The sequence below is a fragment of the Hydra vulgaris genome, chromosome 02 (assembly GCF_038396675.1).
Source record: "Hydra vulgaris chromosome 02, alternate assembly HydraT2T_AEP".
In the NCBI taxonomy this organism is placed as follows: domain Eukaryota; kingdom Metazoa; phylum Cnidaria; class Hydrozoa; order Anthoathecata; family Hydridae; genus Hydra; species Hydra vulgaris.
In genome coordinates, this window is record NC_088921.1 from 10,693,413 (window position 1) to 10,716,500 (window position 23,088).

A 23,088-nucleotide genomic window follows, 5' to 3' on the forward strand; every position below is an offset into this window, starting at 1 on the left:
GTCTTATTAGGTTGGTTTTCAACAGATCCACTTGAAAAAGCTTTTTCTAAGCTTCGACAGGGATCTGGAGATACTTACTTTATAAACGCTAAATCTGTAATTGAAAAAATTAATATTCAACATACTAAATTGATATTACAACTTGACATTCCTGTTGATGGTATCGATGGTACTTGTGACATATGTTTTAGAGATATTTCTACTGATGAAAAAGAACTTCTGGATAATATACATGATCTTGAAAGCTCAGTTAATAAATCTACATTAGTGGCTATATTTTACATAGCTGGCTATGTGCAAAAAAGGTAAATAAAAATTTATAATAATTCTACCAATTATTATTATAAATATGGAAGTTATCTGTATAGGCTAAACAGAGGCGCACTTGAAATTCTTTCTGATACTCTTTTCTAATGGTCAATATTTTGCTTTTTCAAGGTGCTACTGACCCTTTATGCAGAACATTTTGTGTTACTCAGTTTCAGTTCATTGCTGCTAATTATAAATTTAAAATCACAAAAAAACAATGCAGAGTATATTCTAATATTCTGCTAAAGAATTACTCACTAATTACCACTCCCAAAATACTAAAGCTATCATAATTTATGTGAAAATTAGTTTTGTAACTTATTATGCTATTTACTTGTAATGTTTTTTATTTTCTCATTAGCCTATATGTCTCTCAATATGTTTGGATTTGTAAATATTTACCCTGTTGAGATATATTGATAAAACTTTTTTTTCGCTTGAATCAACTTTTGTTGGTGTTTTTTATTGTTGGTGATTTTTATTGTTAACTTTTTAGCAAAAAAAATTAAAAATACAGTTATCTTTCTAATATATAGATATATACTTTGATATGGTTCTGCTTGTTATTGATACTATTTAATATTACATAAATATTCTTAATGAAATTTGAAATACGAAAAATATGATTATCTTTTAACAATTTTTTGGTTTTCTTTTTATATTTCCGTCTTTACTAGAGATTATTATTAGAAAACATAGACTGCCATTACACCCTACCTAATATAAAAATATATCAATATGTATTTTTATATTAGGTAAAAGTGAAAGTTTAATCGGCCTTCAGTTTTTACGGCATTTTGCGCGATGTCAAGGCCTGTTATTATAGAAGGCCGTGTGTGTGACGAAAAAGTAAAGATACTTTTGCATCCAGTGGCTATTGCACCCAACGTCTACATCATTGAAAAAGTAGGTTTTTACATTTTTGTTTTAGTTTTTTTGTTTAACTACTTATCCTAACTGATCACTTTTTTTCAGGGTTCTCCTCATGGGTTCAAGCTCATTACGCATAATATGTGTTCAATTACCCATAATACGTTAGTCTTTGTAAGTAATAAATTAGGAAATAATTATTTGTGAAACATTATAGTCATTAATGACTTCAATCTGGCAAATAATTAAAATTGCTCGACTAATAAGGTTCCTTATTAAAATTGCTCTCTTTCTCTTTATATATATATATATATATATATATATATATATATATATATATATATATATATATATATATATATATATATATATATATATATATATATATATATATATGTATATATATATATATATATATATATATATATATATGCATATATATATATATATATATATATTTATATTTATATATATATATATATATATATATATATATATATATATATATATTTATATTTATATATATTTGTATTTATATTTTTTTTTTTTAGAAAATGTTTGAAGAAAGTTAGAAGATACTAAAAACCTTTGTATTATGCAAGCCGAAGCGATTTAATTAATTCAATTGACAAAAAACGGCGTGTAAATCGCAAAAGAAAAAATAATATTTTTGATATTCGTTTTGGATGTATTGATTAATAGCATTTATTTTAAAATAAATTCATTTTGCAACACGTTTTTTAATTTTATAAAATTTCGTCATAATAGTTTGAGGTAAATCCCACATAGGTTATAGGAGGAAAACATCACATGTAAAAGATCAAAAATGCTACACATTTTGAATACCAGATGGGATAAAGTACCAAATACCAGATAAAGTTAAGCCTCTCTGAAAGCTTCCATGATTAATTTTAAATTACTATTTAAGTAATTTTTAAATTAAAAGAATTTTAAAAATTATCATAGAAGCATTATACCATTTGGGTTAAAATATGTGGCATTTAAGATTTGTAACATGTAGTATTTTCCATCTATATCCCATGTAGGATTTACCACATAAAATCTATGTGAGATTTACCATATGAAACCCACATGGGACAAAATAATAATCCCCATATGGGTTACATATAGTAAAAACCCACGCGTATCCCATATGGGATTTACCATATGGAATCCATGTGGGATTTACCATATGAAACCCACATGGGACAAAATAATAATCCCCACATGGGTTACATATGGAAAAAATCCACGCGTATCCCATGTGCGCTTTTTCACTTGGTACAACTGATTAGTAAATAGTTAAAAACGTTATTTATATTATTTTAAGTTATGAACTAAATTATATATATATATATATATTATATATGTATATATATATATTTTATATATATATATATATATATATATATATATATATATATATATATATATATATATATATATATATATATATATATATATCGAAAAACATATATCTTTTTTCAGAGGAAGGTCGTCTCATTATGCTATTGAAAAAACTAAAGAAATTTACTTATCTGAAGATTTAAATATCTCTAAAATGTTTGAACTATTAAAACATGCTTACCCAATTGTTAAAGTTGGATACAAAACAATCAGAGTAGTTTTTAGCAATAAATTTAACATTAGGTTTGGCTTCAACGAAAATGCACTTGTTTAGCTTGTGATGAATTCATTGTAAATATAAAACACACTGAACAAAAGCTTTTAAATGCAGTTGATGAAGATATTATCAAACTTTATAATAAAAAAAAAGATCTTGAAACAGAACATGAATTTCACACAAGAAAAACTGCTGCATTTTATAACAGAGAGTCAGATGCAAAAAAAAAAACAAGCAATAAACTCAGACACGTTTAAAGCTATTGCTTTTGATTTTCAGAAGAGTTTACCGAAAAAAAAAATTCAGAAATTACTTGTAGCGTTGCCCAGGGATCCATTCTAGGTCCTCTGCTTTTTCAGTTTTGCTTTCTCTGAATGTCAGAAGAATTTACCGAAAGAAAAATTTGCCTAATAAATCAACTAACAAATATTATATTAATGATTGCTAATTGATTTATTACCGAAGACATCTTAAGTTTTTTTCATTTAATATATACATCCTATCCAGTGAAGATTTTACTTTATTTATATGATGAAACAACTGTAAAAAAAGGGAGCTGATGATGTTTGCTCTTTGCTTTATCATTTTATTTATAATCATCTTTATGACACAGTTTTTGAATTATATATTTTTTGCAATGGATGTGCAGAACAAAATAAAAATTAGACTGTAATTTGTTTTTTGCATTGAAAGGTTCACTTTCAAAAACGTTTTAAATGTATTAAAGTGTCATTTTCTATAAGATGTCATTCCTATATGGAATGCGATCGTGACATGGGAAATGGTAATATAAAGGCTTACGATGAAATTCTGAGGATTGGCGTCAGGTTTTTAAGAATTGCAGAAAAAAAACCTTAACCTATTAATGCTGTAAGTTTTTTCAATGTAATTTTTTTCAGATTTTCTGATTACTTGAAACAATATTATAAGTGCGCATGTCCGATAAAAAACTCGACCAGTCAGAGAACTTGTCACTCAAGATATACACCCTGCACTGCTTCTCTTTAATAACAACTGGAATGGAAATATTGAAAATACTGCTTTGGTAAAGCGTAGACAAAATAATCAAACAGAAACTGCACTCAGTCTGTTTAGTATGTATTCCCTAGTTCTACCAATAAGTACTGCCAAGTATAACGACTTAGTGCTGAAGCACTTTTATAAACATGATAATCACAGTTTTTTTTTATAATCTTGTTACTTCAAACACAGGAACACAAGATTCAGATACTGATTAGAAAAATACATTTTAATTAATGTTATGTTTGTCATTAATTACATTTTGTGTTAAGATTTGACTTTATTAGAAAAAAAAAATCTATCACTCCACAATAGATGTTAACAAAAGGTAATAATTTCCCATAAACGTTTCAGCAAATTAACAAAAAGAAACTAGCCAAAGATACAGTTGAGTAAACTGTCTTTTGAAGCCCCTTACATCATTAGGAGTCCATTTTTTAAATATTGTTTTGTTTTTAAACAAAAAAGAAGAGCTAAAAATAGTGTTTTCGTCATTTAAAAATTCCAAGGAAAAAGTCAGTGATGTCCATTTATTGATAATGAACTTTAGTTTCCGAAAAAAACATTTAAAAAATATTTATTTTTTATTTTTTAATAAAAATCTGATACAAATATAGTTAATCTATATATACATATGCAAATAATAGTTCATATCGTGCTTTTTAGGTAAAACTTTATCAAATTACAGCACAGGAGCATGAGGTTGAAAAAAAGTCATAACCCTAATATATATACATAAAATATATACATAAAAACCTAATATATACATTAAAAAAAAAAAAAATCAAAGTTAATTTGTTGGATAGTTAGAGCATATATTATTTTGATTCAATGGTCTTTTAAGTATTGCTCAGGAATAAAGTGATTAATTATTTCAAATTAAAAAAGAAAGTTTGTTTTACACGCGAGTTTTAATACAGTACGAATAGATAAAACCTCCATTGCTATTTTATCTTAGCAACAGACAGGTAGTTAAAATTTTGCTTATTTATGCGACACAAAGGTCGTAAAAAGTGACCAACGGAGCCGTCCAGTGACGTAGACCTGGGAGATGTAAAAATAAAAACCGATTGTAGGTGGTGTCATTGAATAAAAAATAAAAATCATATGAAAATATAAAATGTGTGGCAAGACTTTTGCGAAGTAGAAAAACGAAGAATAGACGATAAGGGGGCATGGGGAGAAACAACTAACGCTCTAGTCACTCTGTGTGTAGAACATATTCAACAAAGAACAAATATTTGATATACTGATTTTAGAGACTGTCGATGTCTACAAGTGTGATGATGTAGTGCATTACTATGTAGCGTTTGGTCGTCTTGTATGGTCTCGTTATGTTTTCGTTCACTTTCAAATCAGGTGAATAGAAAGCTAAAGACACTCACTCCTTGCGCTTATGGGCTAGCACATCAGAGGCAGACGTAATACCTACTGAATTAATTTCAATTGATCGAATGCACACATTAGTCACCGTAGGCCACAAGCCATCGCTCTAAACCAAAAGAGCTACTGCCAAGTGCTGGTGTGGAATGATGTGCTATGGAGTGAGATCCGAGCATATAGTCAGCGAGCAATGATCCGACGTGCATTGTGGAGCTTCCGAATGAGCGTGCGAGTGAGTGTCAGCGTAGTCATTAGGTAATTGAGTGCCGTAACCACATTCAGCGGGATAGCCTAATGTTCGTTTTGTCGTTGTGGTGTACATTGGAAAAAGTCGGGTCTCACCGACCACAAAGAATAAATTTGTTTATTTATGCGACACAAACATCGCAAAAAGTGACCAATGGAGCCGTCCAGTTACGTTGACCTGGGAGATGTGAAAATAGAAGTAGGTTGTAGATAATGTCATTTGGTGAGCATCATAAATGAATTTAAAGACTATTTTGTAGAAGGAATAAAATTTTAGCACTCAGGGATAGGGTGAAAAATAACTCACGCTCTAGTCATTCTAAATAAATGTTAAAACAATGGTCTTTGAGTAAACATGTCAATATAGATCCGCTGATTTATTGACGGCAGCCATGGCTCAAATTATCGCACCATACAAAAACAATAAAATAAAATAATTAGATAACAAAATTTTAAGTAAAATGATAAAAAATTATAGTACGGGCAATATGAAAAGAAAAAATAGTCTAATAAATGTGCTACTATTTATGGTCTAAACGCTAGATAATAAATTGATAAAAAGTTTGTTTTACACGCGAGTTTTAAGCAGTACGAATAAATATAACCTCAAACTATATAACTATTTTAACTATATAACTATTTTATCTTAGCAACAGACAGGTAGTTAAAATATTGCTAACACATCTTTAAAGCAAGTAGTTTTAGGTAAAAAAATTATTTCCAAATACAATAGTGTGTTAACTAAAGTGAACATGGGTTTGTAAATCAAAAAAAACCTTATAAACAAATAAACAAATTTTATAAAAAACATCAACTAGTATAGTATGTTTTTACCCGGTGTTTGCAAATAGTCCACAAGTTTTCAGTTGGATTAATTCAACAGTCTTACGTTATTTTCTCGGAATTCCTTTTATTTTTAAGAATTTATCATTTCAATAATGGAATTCAATGTCCCGGCCCATGGCTTGAAAAACTGGCTCTAAAACCTTACTTTTTGAGGATGTTTTGCAGTTCGTTCATTGTGATTAGCTCCTATTTTTCCTCACCGCTCTTTTTTGACCACTGTCGTAGAAAACTTCTTCATTTTTACATTTTCCCTCAATAACTGCTTCTCACTATAAAATTGTGAATCTTCACTTCCTTGACCTCCAAATCTTATTGAAGAAAAACGGTCATTCTTGGATTTATTTTAGACATTCGAATAAACTATCATTTCTTGTCGATGTTTTTCTTTTTCTGACACATTTTTCATTCTTTATAAAGCAACAGAACCAGTTTAGCGTTTCTAATTGATAATTTCACATCCCCCAAACTAATTCAACACTCTTCTGTAATCTTCCTTTGAGTTGAGTATGTTCACTTTAGAGATAATCTTATCTTGTTTTCATAGAGTGATACCTTTCGTAAAAAAAAATAAACGCGATTCGGCAATAGCTAGGAGTTGCTTTAGAAAAATCCACAATATTATTAAAATGCACGAAAAGCAACGAAACGCTAGCTATTAATCCGCACAACTGAGTAAGATGGCCGCCAAATGAAAGTTGTCGTTAATGGCAACTTTCAATAGTGTGCTTTCAATAGTTGCGTTTTAAGCTCTGCATAGTCACACACAACGCGTTTTATGTGACTATGCAGAGCTTAAAACTCATAAAATACTTTTTAACCATATGTTAACTTTAATTCGCATATATTTACTTTAATACTATCTTCTTATTTTCCAGAGCAAGTTTCTAACGATTTACGGTAATATTCTATTATAAGCAGTAGGCAACCCGTCATACGGGTTTTTAGTAAATAAATTATTAATAACAATTTAAGTTTTATTTGTTTTCTCTAATGAAATATAAATTTAAGATTTTTTTAGTTGCAGTAGCGGTGTAGTTGTAGAGTGCTCGCTTTTTTAAGCAAGAGGTTCCGAGTTCAATCCTCACCATCTCCCTGGTAGTACCGCGCTCAAATTGATTCTCCGTGCAGCAGCCTTTTTCGTCAAGGTTCGTGTTTCGGATTTATAGAATTGAGAGAGGATTATAACTACAATTGAGTAGTCTCCTTGTCTGTAGTGACCTTCTCGGCCTTGGGATGGTGATTTAGCAAAAAAAAAAAAAAAAGTTTTGCGTATTTTATTTTTCTTGGCTTTTTAGTTTTACAAAACTGTTAGCTTCATTAAAGATACAGTTAACTATTTATTTCGCAACGTTCGAACATTCAATGTGCAAATCACAACAAAATCGTTGTGTTAAAATATGACTTGAATTATATGCATCGATAAGTCTTATTTTAAAATTGCGAAAAATTGTTTAGGTAAAATATTCGGAATATATTTTCCCTCTCCTTCCTCTTAATTTTGCTTTTAGCTGAGTAGTTTCTAATTTTTTTTTTAACTATTCTTTATTTTACTAAGGGTGATGAGTGAAGCTTAAAAAATAAATATTCACGAAAATTATACCTTAACTTGTATCTTAATACAACTTATTAATATATAACTGGTAAACTTGTATGAAAAGAAAATGTTTTGGATATCCGGAAATACCATAAGTTTAAAAATATGTCCGCAATTCCGGAAAATGTAATTACTCAAGCTATCTTTTTTTTTTAATAATCCAGCAAAAATTAAAATAATAATAAAAAAAATACGGTAAAAAAATATGCCGATTTACTTTATAGTTAACGTATATCAACATATATTTATTTCAGCATTCATCCAATCCAAATTTATTCTAATGCAGAAAATATTTAGCGAAAAATGTCCGGAATATATTTTGCCTTCCCGTTTGTCTTAACTTTGCTTTAAAACTATTAGTTTTATTTATTCTAATTTATTCTAATGCAGAAAATATTTAGCGAAAAATGTCCGGAATATATTTTGCCTTCCCATTTGTCTTAATTTTGCGTTAAAACTATTAGTTTTGTTTAAAACTTTTTATTAATTTTTGTATAAGTCAGGTTGCTAAAAAAAGCAATTGCTTTTACTTGACATTTTACTTGACATTTTTGAAGTGAAAACAAGTTTGAGAAAAATCGATAAATATTTTCACAGAAAGGTGAGCAGTTAGTCTTAAAGGGTTAAATAAAAGCAATTGCTATTTTATATTCACTCGGTCTAATGAGCTGAAAAGGATAAAAAAGAGATGTTAAAACCATATAAAACAGTTGTAAAAATTATATATTTAAAATTTTGTTAACTTTTTTTTAAAACAAATTTATTTACATGATAATTAGTTAAGTTTGTAACAAAAATTTAAATATATTGTAATTAAAATATATATATATATATATATATATATATATATATATATATATATATATATATATATATATATATATATATAAAACATATCTTTTAAAAAAAAAATTAACGTTGAAGGCAAATTTCCTAATCAGTTATAATAGCCGCCATCTCCAGGACCGAGGAGCCAAGCATAGCCTATTGTAAAGAAAACCATATTAAAATAATTAAAAATATTTATTATTGATAGGGACGACAATTAAACATTAAAAAAACTACGTGATTTCATATTAGTAGGAAGTTATAGAAAAATTAGTAAAAAGTAAATAAATAAAAAAAATTAAAAAAGAACAAAATAGAAAGATTTTTAAAAACTAGTTAACTTTGTGAGCACTTTGGCTATAGTGTTCATTTTTGAAACCAATATCTTTATCTTTAATGAAAAGCCAACTCATTTAATAAATCTCATTCAAAGAGCAAAAATATTAATAACACTAATGATAAAAAAAAAAATGAATGAGATATAAACAATTCTACACACACTTGCTCAGCTAGTTTAACAACCTTGCTCTTCACATGAATTATAACACTAATAACTACTTAAAAGCATTTTCTATATTTTTTTGTAAATTAAATGTTTAATATTAAAATAATAATCATTTATAATTTTGAGTTTGTTTGTAAATAAAACATTTTTGAAAATCATTTATTAAATCATTCAAAATTAATGCTATTTTGTTTACGCAACATTTGGAATTTTATATAGAATTTTGGAACAAATGTTTAAACAAAAAAAAGTACAAATGATAAATAAAAAGTACAATTGATAATTTAAAGTATAATTAATAACTGAAAGTCATTAAATACATCATACAGCTTGTGCTTGCAAGATATGAACAAACCTATAAATTATAGACTATAAATTAAGAACATTAGAAAATATAACATTATTTGTGTAACATTTTTCACCGACCATACCTTGAAGGGTGCATGTTTATCAACTTTGAAAAACAAACTATTAAGTACTTTAGTTCTTGAACAGGCAATACATAGTTGCCTATGAGGAAAACATTTTTTTTTAGATATACACCAACTCTGTCAAATGTTTGACCTTGACTTTTATTAATTGTCATTGAATATGCTAATCTGACAGGAAACTGACGATGTTTCAGAATAAAAGGTAAATTAGAATCTGATGGAGCCAACTGAATTCGAGGAACAAATACCCATTTACCACTAGAAACACCTGTCAAAACCTCTGCATCAATATAATTATTTTGAAGAGCACTAACTTTCATTCGAGTGCCATTGCATAACCCAGCTTTGAGATCTAAATTTCTAAATAGCATAATTCTAAATAGCACAACCAATTTTTAATTTTAAACAATATGAAGGCATACCTTAAAGAGTAAAGCTGTTCAAAAACTCAACAGGAAAGTTATTTTTTTCATTTAAGTCATCAGTCTCAATTTGATCAGCACTTAAATTAATTTTGACCTCACCTGGTAGACATTCAAGCACTTCTTCATTGATTGATAATGAATCCACATTAGTTGGTGTTAAAATGACACGTTTAGAATAATGATTTTGTTCAGCATCTCCAAAAATCTTATCAACAATCTATACATTTTTTAAATAATGCACTGTTGAGGTATTTCAATGCATCCTTTAAAAGAATCCTCTTCTTTGACTGGTATTGTTCCACTACCAAGTTTTAATAGCCATTGGGAAAATTCTCCTTCCCCATCATGTACTCTCATATTTTCAGTTAATGTAAACCTCTGCATCCATTGCCACTGAAAAAAACATTTTATACACGATTCTACAATTTCAGCTGGTTGTCCCCTTTTCACAACAGGTAGTATTTGCCTAAAGTCACCACCAAAAAGAATGACTTTTCCTACAAAAGGAAAGTTGTTGTTGCAAACATCTTTTAACAATCTATCTATTGCATTTAAGGCATGTTTAGGTATCATGGATGTTTCATCAAGCAAAAACAAACTAACTTGTCTTAAAAAATGTCCATGTATAGAGTTAGGGGTTACATTACATGTGCTGTTAACCAACATTGGGACAGGAAGTTTGAATAAACCATGCAATGTAAATTCTTTTGTAATAAGAGTTGCTGCTATGTCAGTCCATGCAGCTGTATCAGATTTAAAACCCTTACTTATGGTTTCAGCAATCAAATAACTATCAAAAATAAAAATCAAAAACCTCTACAATTTAACTCGTTAGCTTAACCACTTGTTTAACATTGAGGTCAAAAATTAATAAACAAAAATTAAAACAATTTATTACAATTATTATTCAATATAAAAACTTATAACAATTTAATTTAGGATTCATTAATATCCATATTTTTGTCAGTGAGTATATTTTTATCTAAAGTAATAAAAAAAAATGAAACCATTTAAGAACAAATTTAAAAATCTAAATATATATTCAGATACCTTACAAAATAGCATAACACAACATTCTTTCGAAAACATCCAACATAATTTTTTTTACTTTCTACTACTTTTTTCTATTTTCTATTTTCTATACCATATTTTTTTTCGTCTAAAAGAAAATATACATATAGATACAGAGAAATATAAAATATACTGAAATATACGCAAATTTATGTAAATACACTTACATTTCCACAAAAAACAGTCTTATTTTATTTAAAGAAAAGGAAACAGACTATAAAAATCAGAAAAATACAAACAACCACCAACAAACAAACAATAGCAAAAAAATTTATAGTAAAATTAAACAATGAACAGCATAAATGAGTAGGTACAAACGGCGGGGCGGAGCGGATCAGCGGGGCGGATCATTTAAACAATACTAAAGCGAGTCTTATATCATTAAATAAATAAAAAAAAAAACGATTCAGATTTAGTTTAATTTCATTAAAAAATATAATATTTAGAAGGAATTTGTATATTATAATTTTATTGAACGACAAAAAAAATTATATAATTTTATAATATTTTATAAATTTTATGAACTCAAAAAGCAAAGTGACCCGCCAATTTATATCAAGTAATCCGCGTAATATATTAAATGATCTGCCGAATATTTCGATTATTTAGATCAAACTCTATAAAATTTAATGATTGTTCTACCAAAAATAACGCAATTAGCCACTTTATATCAAGTGATCCGCCAAATTTTATGAAGTGATCCACCTAATATTTTGATTGCTTAAATCAAACTCTAAAAGTTTTAATGATTTTCCTACCAAAAAACAACGTGATCCACCAATTATATCAAGCGATCCGCACATTTATATCAAATGATCTGCCAATTATTTAGATTATTTGGATCAAACTATAAATTTTATAATTTTTTCTACAAAAAAACAACCTGAGCCGCCAATTTGAATTAAGTGATCCGCCATGTTTTATGAAGTGATCCACCTAATATTTCAATTGTTTGAATCAAACTCTATAAATTTTAATGATTATATTACCGAAAAACAATGTGATCTGCCGATTTATATCAAGTGATCCGCCAATTTATAATCATAATTCTATCAAAAAACAACGTGATCCGCCAATATGTATCAAGTGATCCACCAATTTATATAAAGTGATCCGCGTAATATTTTGATTGTTTGAATCAAACTTATTTAATTTTAATGATTGTTCTACAAAAAAACAACGTGAGCTGACAGTTTGAATAAAGTGATACACCAAATTTTATGAAGTGATTCGCCTAATATTTTGATTGTTTGAATCAAACTCTACAAAGCTTAATGATTGTTCTACAAAAAAAAAAGAAAAAACGTGATCCGCCGATTTATATCAGGTGATCCGCTCACGCCAATTTTCAATTTTAAACAATGAGGTGACATACCTGAAGGAATTAAGCTGTTCTAAAACTCAACAGGAAAGTTATTTCTTCCATTAAGGTCATCAGTATCAATTTGATCAGCACTTTAATAAATTTTGACCTCATCCGGCAGACATTCAAGCACTTCTTCATTGATTGATAATGCTGATTTAATGTTTATTGCTTAAAAACAAAATGTTACTTGACAAAACAAAAAAAAATACGATGTATTAAAACCATATAGAAATAACATTGTAGTTTACCTTTTATAAAACCCGTTAACAAAATTCTTATCTTAACTATTTTGAATTGGATTTCATGTCACAAGCTGTTAGAATATGATCAATAAAGTAAATTTCAAATCTTAATAATTTATTAAATTTAAACCATACTTCATCAGTAGGCAAACTAAACCAAAGTAATGATGCAAGGTAGAAGAACGCGGTAGAACTAAAGAAACCAAAGCCAGGGTCGCTAAACCTTCATAATTAGCTAGGACTTCAATCACTTACTTATTTAATCAAGTTAGATATTAAGATGAATCACATTTGTTTGAAACATATAACTCAAAATGTCATTAACGATTAGAGTTTATACTTGATTATATATTTTTAACTACTAACATTGTACTTGGAGATGTCAAGTATTAAATATTTATTTAAATTTTTGCCCCATTTATCCAGACTTTATTTAGACCGCCTCATGTTGAATGATATTGTAGATTCTTTACTCATTTACCTAAAAAGTGTCCCCATTTTTTAGGATTATTTATTTATTAGGTACCTCACAGTAATTTAGTGTGCGGTGAGTTTTGTCGCAATTTGGTCAAATTTATCATTTTTTGTTCACTCCATTCAACTCCAATGCTGCGTTTAACAGCTAGTATGTGACAACACATTGTTGAAGAAGGACACGTGCAGTGTTCCTTTGGATACAGCTTCACAACATGCGCATTTCCGTCAGGTGCAGAGACTGTAAAAACTTTAAGGCTTTCAATATGTGTTAGAAATTCAAATTCAAATGTGTTAGAAAGCACACATATTGATGGAGGGTATGAGTTTCTGCATTGGTATATTGGCAGCTGCTTGCAGCTCTGCAATAACAAGCTCTGGACTCTCTACTTTTGGTATGTCATCTGTGTTTTCTAAAACATTTAAATTTTCAATTTAAAACATCTTAATTAACTTGTGTGTATATCACATATTTGTAAATATTTACTAAATAATTACAAAATCAAAGGAAAAAAAATAAGGTTTTGAACAAACAAGTTGTTATATATTATATGCGACATACTGATTAGGAGACTGCTGTCAATGAGATTGTAGAGTCCAATACCACTATAACTCCTCTTAATTTCTGTCAAACAGAAGGTTTGAAGGCAATGCATTGCAAATAAAAATTTATTAGCTATAATCCACTTGCAGACCCTGCTTGAAAGACCGCGTGCAGAAAAGCCTATTAACTACTTCAAAAAAGACACTACTACTACTACTACTACTACTACTACTACTACTACTACTACTACTACTACTACTACTACTACTACTATTACTACTACATCTGCTACTACTACTACTACTACTACTACTACTACTACTACTACTACTACTACTACTACTACTACTACTACTACTACTACTACTACTGCTACTACTACTACTACTACTACTACTACTACTACTACTACTACGACAACGTATATATTTATATATATATATATATATATATATATATATATATATATATATATATATATGCAGTATAGCTTGAGCAGGTAATCACTCGTCATCATTAAAAAAAAAGTTTTTGCAAACAAAAACAAACGTGTCGGTTAATTTTGAATGCAGATAGATATGCGTACAAGTCAAATTTAAAAAGCCTAGTTTTGTTTCTTTGTAATTTATTTTGTGCAACAATTTTTAGGAAAGGATAGTACTTTTTTTATATGAGTTTTTATAATTTTGTTATTTATTGTGACGTACTAATAATCTTTTAAAGCTTTTAGCTCTTTCAGATTTATGGTATTCTTTAATCGCAATTTGCTTTGCATCTGATAAAGGAATTTACACAGTCTCGAAACAGCTTTGTATAATATTATGTATAAAAATATGTTTGCAAAACTAACATTTTGCTACATTTATTCAATTAAAATAAATATTTCTTTTGTTACCATAAAACTCTTTTATTCTTTATTTCTCTTGCTTTTGACTCGTCCAATTGTGTCTTTTAGTCATGAGACGCTTCTTTAAGTCTATCACAATCTCAATTATTATGTAAACTTGGTTTTTGGTAATAAATACTTTATAAACAAAAACCTACTTGCAACAAACAGGACAATATAATTTTCGGCAATTATCGGAAGGTTCATTATTTAACTAGCAGCAAGCAACTCGTAATAAGGATTATTAGTAAATAAATCAATAATAGCAATTAATTTGATATATTATCTGAAAAATATAATAAAATACAAATTTTAGTTTACGACATAAACAATACATTTCATACATTCAATTATTAAATCAGTAAAAAGCAAAAGCTTATTAAAGTCAGTAAAAAGCAAAAGCTTATTAAAAAAAACAACCTTGAAATACCTAAGAACTTAGTAATAACATAAAGGGTTCCATTAATGATCCCTTTGTTAACAAACCCTAAATAAAAAGAGAAAGAAACAGACAGCGTTTTCAATGGCACAGCTACGTTAAAAAAAGTTAAATAACATACAAAATATTATGATTTAATAAAGAACTTATTATGAGCATAATAAAAGTAATTTGACAATGACGAAATCAACATAGTGTTGTTATAACATGTCGTTATAATAATATAATATAATATAATAAAATAGTAGCACAAAATAGCTATAAAACAATACCATAAAAACTGATTTTGTAATGATACCAATAAACAAAATTATTTTCACCTCAATTATGCAGAATTCTAGTTTCTTTTCAACTGTTGACTAATGATTAATACAGTAAATTTCAAATGATATAAATTTACTAAATTAAAATCATGTTTCAACAGTAGGCGAATTTATAAAGCAATGACAAAATCAACTAAAAAAAAGGAAGAACATAATTAGACAATGCTTGAATTTATAAAAAAAAAAAAAAAAAAAAAAAGGTTACTATGAAAAGTAAATAAAATATATAGCAACTAATATTATAACTATGATAACTCTTTAAAAAGTAAGTTCTGATAATTCTTAAATTTATTGATTGTGATATCTTAAAATATTGAAAAAAATTTGAGGAATAAAAAGAAAAGTATAGTAAAAAATAGATATCCAGTTAACATTAGCTGTAAATGAAACAAGAGAAAGACAGGCGTTAATATTTCTTTCTAATATTCCACTGGTATAATAATATTTCTTTCTAATATTCCACTGGTATAATATTATTTCTTTCTAATATTCCACTGGTATAATATTATTTCTTTCTAATATTCCACTGGTATAATATTATTTCTTTCTATTATTCCACTGGTATAATATTATTTCTTTCTAATATTTCACTGGTATAATATTAATTCTTTATAGTATTCCACTGGTATAATATTATTTCTTTATAATATTCCACTGGTATAATATTATTTCTTTATAATATTCCACTGGTATAATATTATTTCTTTCTAATATTCCACTGGTATAATATTATTTCTTTCTAATATTCCACTGGTATAATATTATTTCTTTCTATTATTCCACTGGTATAATATTATTTCTTTCTAATATTTCACTGGTATAATATTAATTCTTTATAGTATTCCACTGGTATAATATTAATTCTTTACAATATTCCACTGGTATAATATTATTTCTTTACAATATTCCACTGGTATAATATAATTTCTTTCTAATATAGGCATTAGTATAGTAATAGGCATTATCATATTTTCTAATATTCCAATATAAAAAATTTATATTAGAATTATGATCTTTTTAGCTCCCTGTGAATATATCTTGTAAAACTTGTAGAAACGATAAATGTAAAGGCAAAACTACCTTACCATTATGGCAACATAAAAAAAGTGTTTAATCAAAATATTTTTTATCTGGCAGGTCTGGTTCACTTCTCTTAAATAGTTTTGATCTATAATTGTATTGCTTTTTGTCTAGCAACAGTCTAGCAAAGTAGTATACTAATTATTATGTCTAGCAACATTTCTTCCTTGTCTAGAAAAAAATTATTTATTTTGTAGATGAATAATTTCATCTCGCCTAGCTCTATCTATTTCATTTCGACAAGGAGATTATCAACATGCCTAATCACATTATTTTCATTTCCACAAATAACTTCTTCAAGCCTAATATCATCCATTTCAATTTCACTAATTCTATTGAACATTTAACCAGTAGTATTACTTCTACTGCTTTATTACTACTACTACTGTAGTAACAAATAAACGTAAAAAAAAAAACGTTAATAAAAAAACCCTGTTTTTTATAGTTATTTTAATATAATTATTTATTTTTGTACAAAAAAACAACATCTGCAAACATAATAAAGACATGAACAAACTATTTCTGCCATATGCCTTCCACCCAGTTTAAAACTATTAAATTTTTACATGAAAATAATATGTAGTAAATAAAAAATTCACTTTTGTTTTAAGACACCTAAATAATGAAAAAACTATTTACAAAATGTTTATATTGCTTTTTCTTTCAGTTCGCATTTTTACGGCCAATGATTGTAAACCAAACTTCTTTACAAGACCCTCTAGTTTTAGTTTCTTCAACATTAACGCAAACTTGTCTTTCATAATTGGCTCATTTGAATATATTACATTAGATAAATGTGTATAAATAAGCCTCCTATCTTCTTTAGTAAATTCTTTTTGACTTCTTTTAAAAGATGTCTTTATCAACTATTTTTTTGACCTTTTCATCACATACGTTTTCTGAAGAATTAGCCAACTTTTTTTTTACATCAGCTACTATTATAAACCCCTTGTTTATTTCATTTTCAAACAAATTCAAAGGTATGTTTTTCTTTTCTAGTTTTGTACCCTGTTCATCTGTTAATGATCTTTGAATTAAACACAGTTGATTACTTGTACTTGATGCAGCATTATATTTGTCAAATATGGCATAATTGCTCTCAGCCACTTTCAAACTGTGACATAAATGATGCGCAACATTTTGCTTCAAGCTGGGAAAACTTTGATGAACTTTTGTTGACGTAAATTTTCTCACTAACGTTGGAGTCATTTTAGTATAATCTTCCTTTACCTTTTTACCTAAAGCACGATTCCAAAATAAATGAAACTGGGAAGTAATCATTGATGAGTCCATTGGAGCACCATTATAACTCAAAAACACAACTGCTGTATCTGTGGGAAGAGAAATTCCATTAAGTTTATTTCGAAAAAACTCTATATATGTATTTAGCTCATTGTAAAGCTCAAAAGTCAATACAATATTTGCAGGCCCCTTATATGATGTTTTATGCTTTTTAATGCTAATTGTATAACAATTTTCTTTATATAATGCTCTGCGTAACTCACCAATAGTCACATTGGCGGAAGCTCCTGGTTTTGTGGCATTATTAAGAATTGTATATATTAACAAATATGATCTGACCAAACAATAATTGGATTTTGTAATTATAAAACTGGAAGATTTAGAGGCTTTAATTGTGTCTTTTGCACATTTGACATAATCAGGTTTATCTAATGCATTTATTTCTTCAGAAGACGGAAAGTTGTGGAAATCATCCATGTCTTTTTCATGCTGTCTCTCCTGGATGCCCTTCCACAAACTACGCTTCATAGAGATTTTTAACCACTGCTTCATAGAGATTTTTAACTTGGAGTATTCTTCATTAGAAATAATTTCAAGTTTTTCTTTAGAAATACAAAAGTCTAAAAACAGTTGTAGAGCACCTAAATAGGTTTTAATTGTTCCTGGCTGCTTTTTATCTTCTTGCATTTTTAACATCCAAGAATTTAAGAAAGAAACACACCAAGTTGCTTGTATTTTATTACATCATCATCTGTGGCATGACGAACAGCTCCTAAAGCAACATATTTATGTTTCAGGGCAGTCCGAAGTGGTTTGATACCACCCTCAACACTTTGAAGCCAAGCAGGACATCTTACTTTGCGGCGACTGTTTTTAGAAACAGGTTCATCAAGGGTTTTCAGTTTTGACAGCAACTTAAAAATGATAATATTGAAGGATAAAAAATCATTTATTAAATTAAAAAAAAAATCTTAACAACAATTTAAAAAAAAAAGTCAAATGTTTCTATACCTTTGATGCTTGATTAAAGTCATTGTTATCAACAGCTTTCATCATTTCTGTTTTCATACTTAAAAATGCATAAAAAAAACAACTGTAAATTAATAAAATACCAAAGACTTATTCAGGGTTTATACAGGTTCTCAATAAAAGATTTCCCTGACTTAACTCAAAAATATAAGTAATTTCCCTGACTTTTTTCCTTGAAACTCACTTGTTTTCCCTGACTCGTTCAAAAAAACCCTTTTACCCTGACTTATTAACTATATATAGTAATAATTATAAATTGTTTCCAGAAAAAAATTGAGTTGCATTGACACTCGCATATATAAAATAAAATACTTACATAGACATGCATTGACACTCACTTATGTAATAAATGATCATATGTTCTTCAATTAAAGGCTTTTATTTACACGATTCTACTTTTTTAAACTATCTAAAAAAATACTCTTTTTTATGACTAAGTATTATCAAAGTTTCACAAGCAAAAGTTGTTGTTAAGTATCTTTTTTCTATATTATAAAGATTAAGTAAAAAAAAGGAAAAATTATTTTGTAAAGAAAAACAATAGCTAGAATAAAGAAATATTTTAAAAAAAGAAAATAAGTTTCTCACTATTTTCTTCTTTCCTTCCAATATTTGTACTGCTTTTTCCAAAATTTTAATTTCAACAGGTTTTTCCTTGCTCTAGCTTTTTAAACCATTTCCTTTAATTACTATTCCAATATCATTTTTAACAAACTCAGTTCTAAATTATTGCAGGAATCTAATAGGAAAATTTTCACTTAACTACATCACTGATTTCTCTTGTAACAATTTCTATTTGATAATTGCGTTTCTTTTGGTTAGCATTCTTTCTCCCTTGTTCATGGTCTAACCGATATCATTGACATGCTTTATACTGAAAAAATATAAACAATGTTAATATTTTTAAATATAAACATTGTTTATATTTTTTAATATATTAAAATATTTTTTAATCAAAAAATATTTTAATATATAAAAATATTTTTTATTCAAAAAAATTTTAGATCTAGTGTTTTTGCATTAGATAGAACACATTAAGGGGATCTCTGCATATATTTTTCAAAAATGTTGTTTTTTGGGATACCCTAATATACATATACATATATATATATATATATATACATATACATATATATATATACACACATATATATATATATATATATATATATATATATATACATATACATATATATATATACACACACACACATATATATATATATATATATATATATACATATATATAGTTCTATAGTTTGTTGCGTTTGGAAAGCACGGAAGGAAAAAAGTGATTCTTACGCCAACATATACGTCACTTTTAATTACTTATGACTTTCGTCCAACATTTGCGCGTTGGACGAAAGTCAAACCCATTAATTTAATTACAAATTAATCGCTTTTTAAAAAAACCACAAAAACGCAAATTTAATTGACCAGAATGTTTTTAAAAACATTCTGAATGGTTTTAAAACATTCTGAATGTTTTTAACAATTTAAACAATGTTTTCATTTTTATTTTTTTTAATAAAATGTTTTTTTTTTTTTTTTTTTTAATAAAATATTTTTATTTTTTTTAATAAAATGTTTTTATTTTTATTTTTTTTACTGTAAATCATGCGGAGTGTTGCTACATCGACTATCTTATAGCCTGATTCGCAAGGGAGTGCTGCTACATCGACTGACAAATAGCCTGACTCGCAAGGGAGTGCTGCTATATCGACAGACAAATAGCCTGACTCGCAAGGGAGTGCTGCTATATCGACTGACAAATAGCCTAACTCGCAACGGAGTGCTGCTACATCGACTGAGGGTTTGGTTGGGGCAGGCAGTCTATCATTTAATAAAAAAAAAAATTCTGGTCTTGCATTATAATTTTTACTTTTTGTTAACATAATATGGAAAAAACTTTCGGACAACATATAAGAGTTACATATATATATATATATATATATATATATATATATATATATATATATATATATATATATATATATATATATATATAAATATTTTGTGAAACAATGACAAACCACACTTTTTTCAAAAATGAGTTATTATCATTTTTATAATCATAAATAGTATACACAATTTTTATTTATTTTTTTTGTCCAATATATAATACCCATTAGTATTTTACGATGCATAATTTTGAGAGAATAATAGGTAAGCACTGATTTAATAGATTTAAATAAAACTTAAAAGTCATTTTTCTCAAATATTTGTTTTTGTGGCTTGTCATTGTTTCACAATATGTCCTTCATATATAATGTTAAATTATATATAATGGTAAACTATATATTATTATATAACCATAAACTTTTAAGGGCTTATTGTAAAACAACGACAAGCTAAACTTTTTTAAAAAATGAGTTAATATCATTTTTATAATCATAAATAGTATACGCAACAGCCAAAATGATATTAAGGCATAATTATTAAAATTGGAGCTATAATTATAAAATCATCTTACTGTACGCACTTATAGTGAGTACGATTTTATAGATTTAAATAAAACTTAAAAGTCATTTTTCTCAAATATTTGTTTTTGTGGCTTGTCATTGTTCTATAATAAGCCCTTCATATATATAAATATATATATAAATATATATATAAATATATATATATATATATATATATACATATATATATATATATATATATATATACATATATATATATATATATATATATATATATATATATATATATATATATATATATATATATATATATATATATATATATACATATATATATATATATATGTATACATACATACATACATATATATATATATATATATATACATATATATATACATATATATATATATATATATATATATATATATATATATATATATATATATATATATATATATATATATATATATATATATATATATATATATTTATTTATTTATAAATAAAATAAGTTGATTTCAATAAAAAGGAAGCGTATAACTATTTTTAAATATATTTTGCTATAATAATATATTTACTTTTTTATATATTAGGTTATTTTGATATGTTAATATATAATTATATCAAAATATACTTTAAAATAGTTATACCCTGCCTCTTTATTGAAATCAACTTACATATTATAAAGATATCGTATAACAAGAATATGACTTTTAAAGATATATATATATATATACATATATATATATATATATATATATATATATATATATATATATATATATATATATATATATATATATATATATATATATATATATACACATATATATGCATACATATATATGCATATGTACATATATATATATATATATATATATATATATATATATATATATACATATATATATATATATGTATATATATATTTATATATATATATATATATATATATATATATATATAGAGAGAGAGAGAGAGAGAGAGAGAGAGAGAGAGAGAGAGAGAGAGAGAGAGAGAGAGAGAGAGAACTTAATTAATTTAAATAATTTTTGCCCTGTTCTATTAAAAATATTGAGCACTCTATTTGGTAAAATACATTTAAAATTATTCATATATACATAAATACATACCTATATATATATATATATGTATATATATATATAGATACTGGTCTGCCCAAAAAACTTGTTAGTTTGCTTGCATTTTGGTACAGTAATCAACAAATGTCTGTTCGATGGCAGAAAACAAAATCAAACAGTTTTGGAATTGGGAATGGGGTTCGTCAAGGAAGTATATTGTCACCACTTCTATTTAACTTTTACATACAAGATTTGATTTCATCAATATCAAACCTTCGTATTGGATGTAATATAGGTGGTATATTCATGAATGTGTTGGCCTATGCTGATGATATGGTTCTAATTGCGCCTTCTTGGTTTTCTCTTCAGAAAATAATTAGCTTTACAAATAAGGAATCTTCCTTAATTAACATGTCCTTTAATACCAAGAAAACTGTATGTATGGTGTTTAATCCAACTCAAAAATCAAAAGTTATATCAAACTCCTTCCCAGAATTATGTGTGTCAGGATGTGAAATTACTTTTGTTGAATCTTTCAAATACCTTGGTCATATAATTAAAAATGACCTAACCGATGATCTTGATATAATCAAAGAGGTGAAGGGCCTTTACACACGTACAAATATCTTAATTAGACGCTTTCATTTATGTTCCACCAGAGTGAAGGTTAAACTGTTTAAAGCATATTGCATTTGTTTATATGGTGTTCCTTTGTGGCAAAATTATAATGATAAAACAATGGCACGCCTTCAGTATTGCTACAACAAATGTGCTAAAATGTTTTTCGGATACAACAAATATGA

At 26.8% G+C, this 23,088-nt stretch overlaps 2 long non-coding RNA genes across 2 annotated transcripts; one reads left to right on the top strand and one right to left on the bottom strand.

Moving 5' to 3' along the window:
- The first annotated feature begins 816 nt into the window (after window positions 1–816).
- Window positions 817–1,883, top strand: LOC136076383 (uncharacterized). Its single transcript, XR_010636221.1, has 3 exons — window positions 817–1,215; window positions 1,285–1,353; window positions 1,731–1,883. It is a non-coding gene; the product is annotated as an uncharacterized LOC136076383 (long non-coding RNA).
- Window positions 1,884–8,826: 6,943 nt separating this feature from the next.
- LOC136076384 (uncharacterized) lies at window positions 8,827–13,183 on the bottom strand. The gene is made up of 3 exons (XR_010636222.1): window positions 12,528–13,183; window positions 11,132–11,240; window positions 8,827–8,876 (listed from the first exon to the last, which is right to left on the bottom strand). It is a non-coding gene; the product is annotated as an uncharacterized LOC136076384 (long non-coding RNA).
- Between the last annotated feature and the right edge of the window lie 9,905 nt (window positions 13,184–23,088).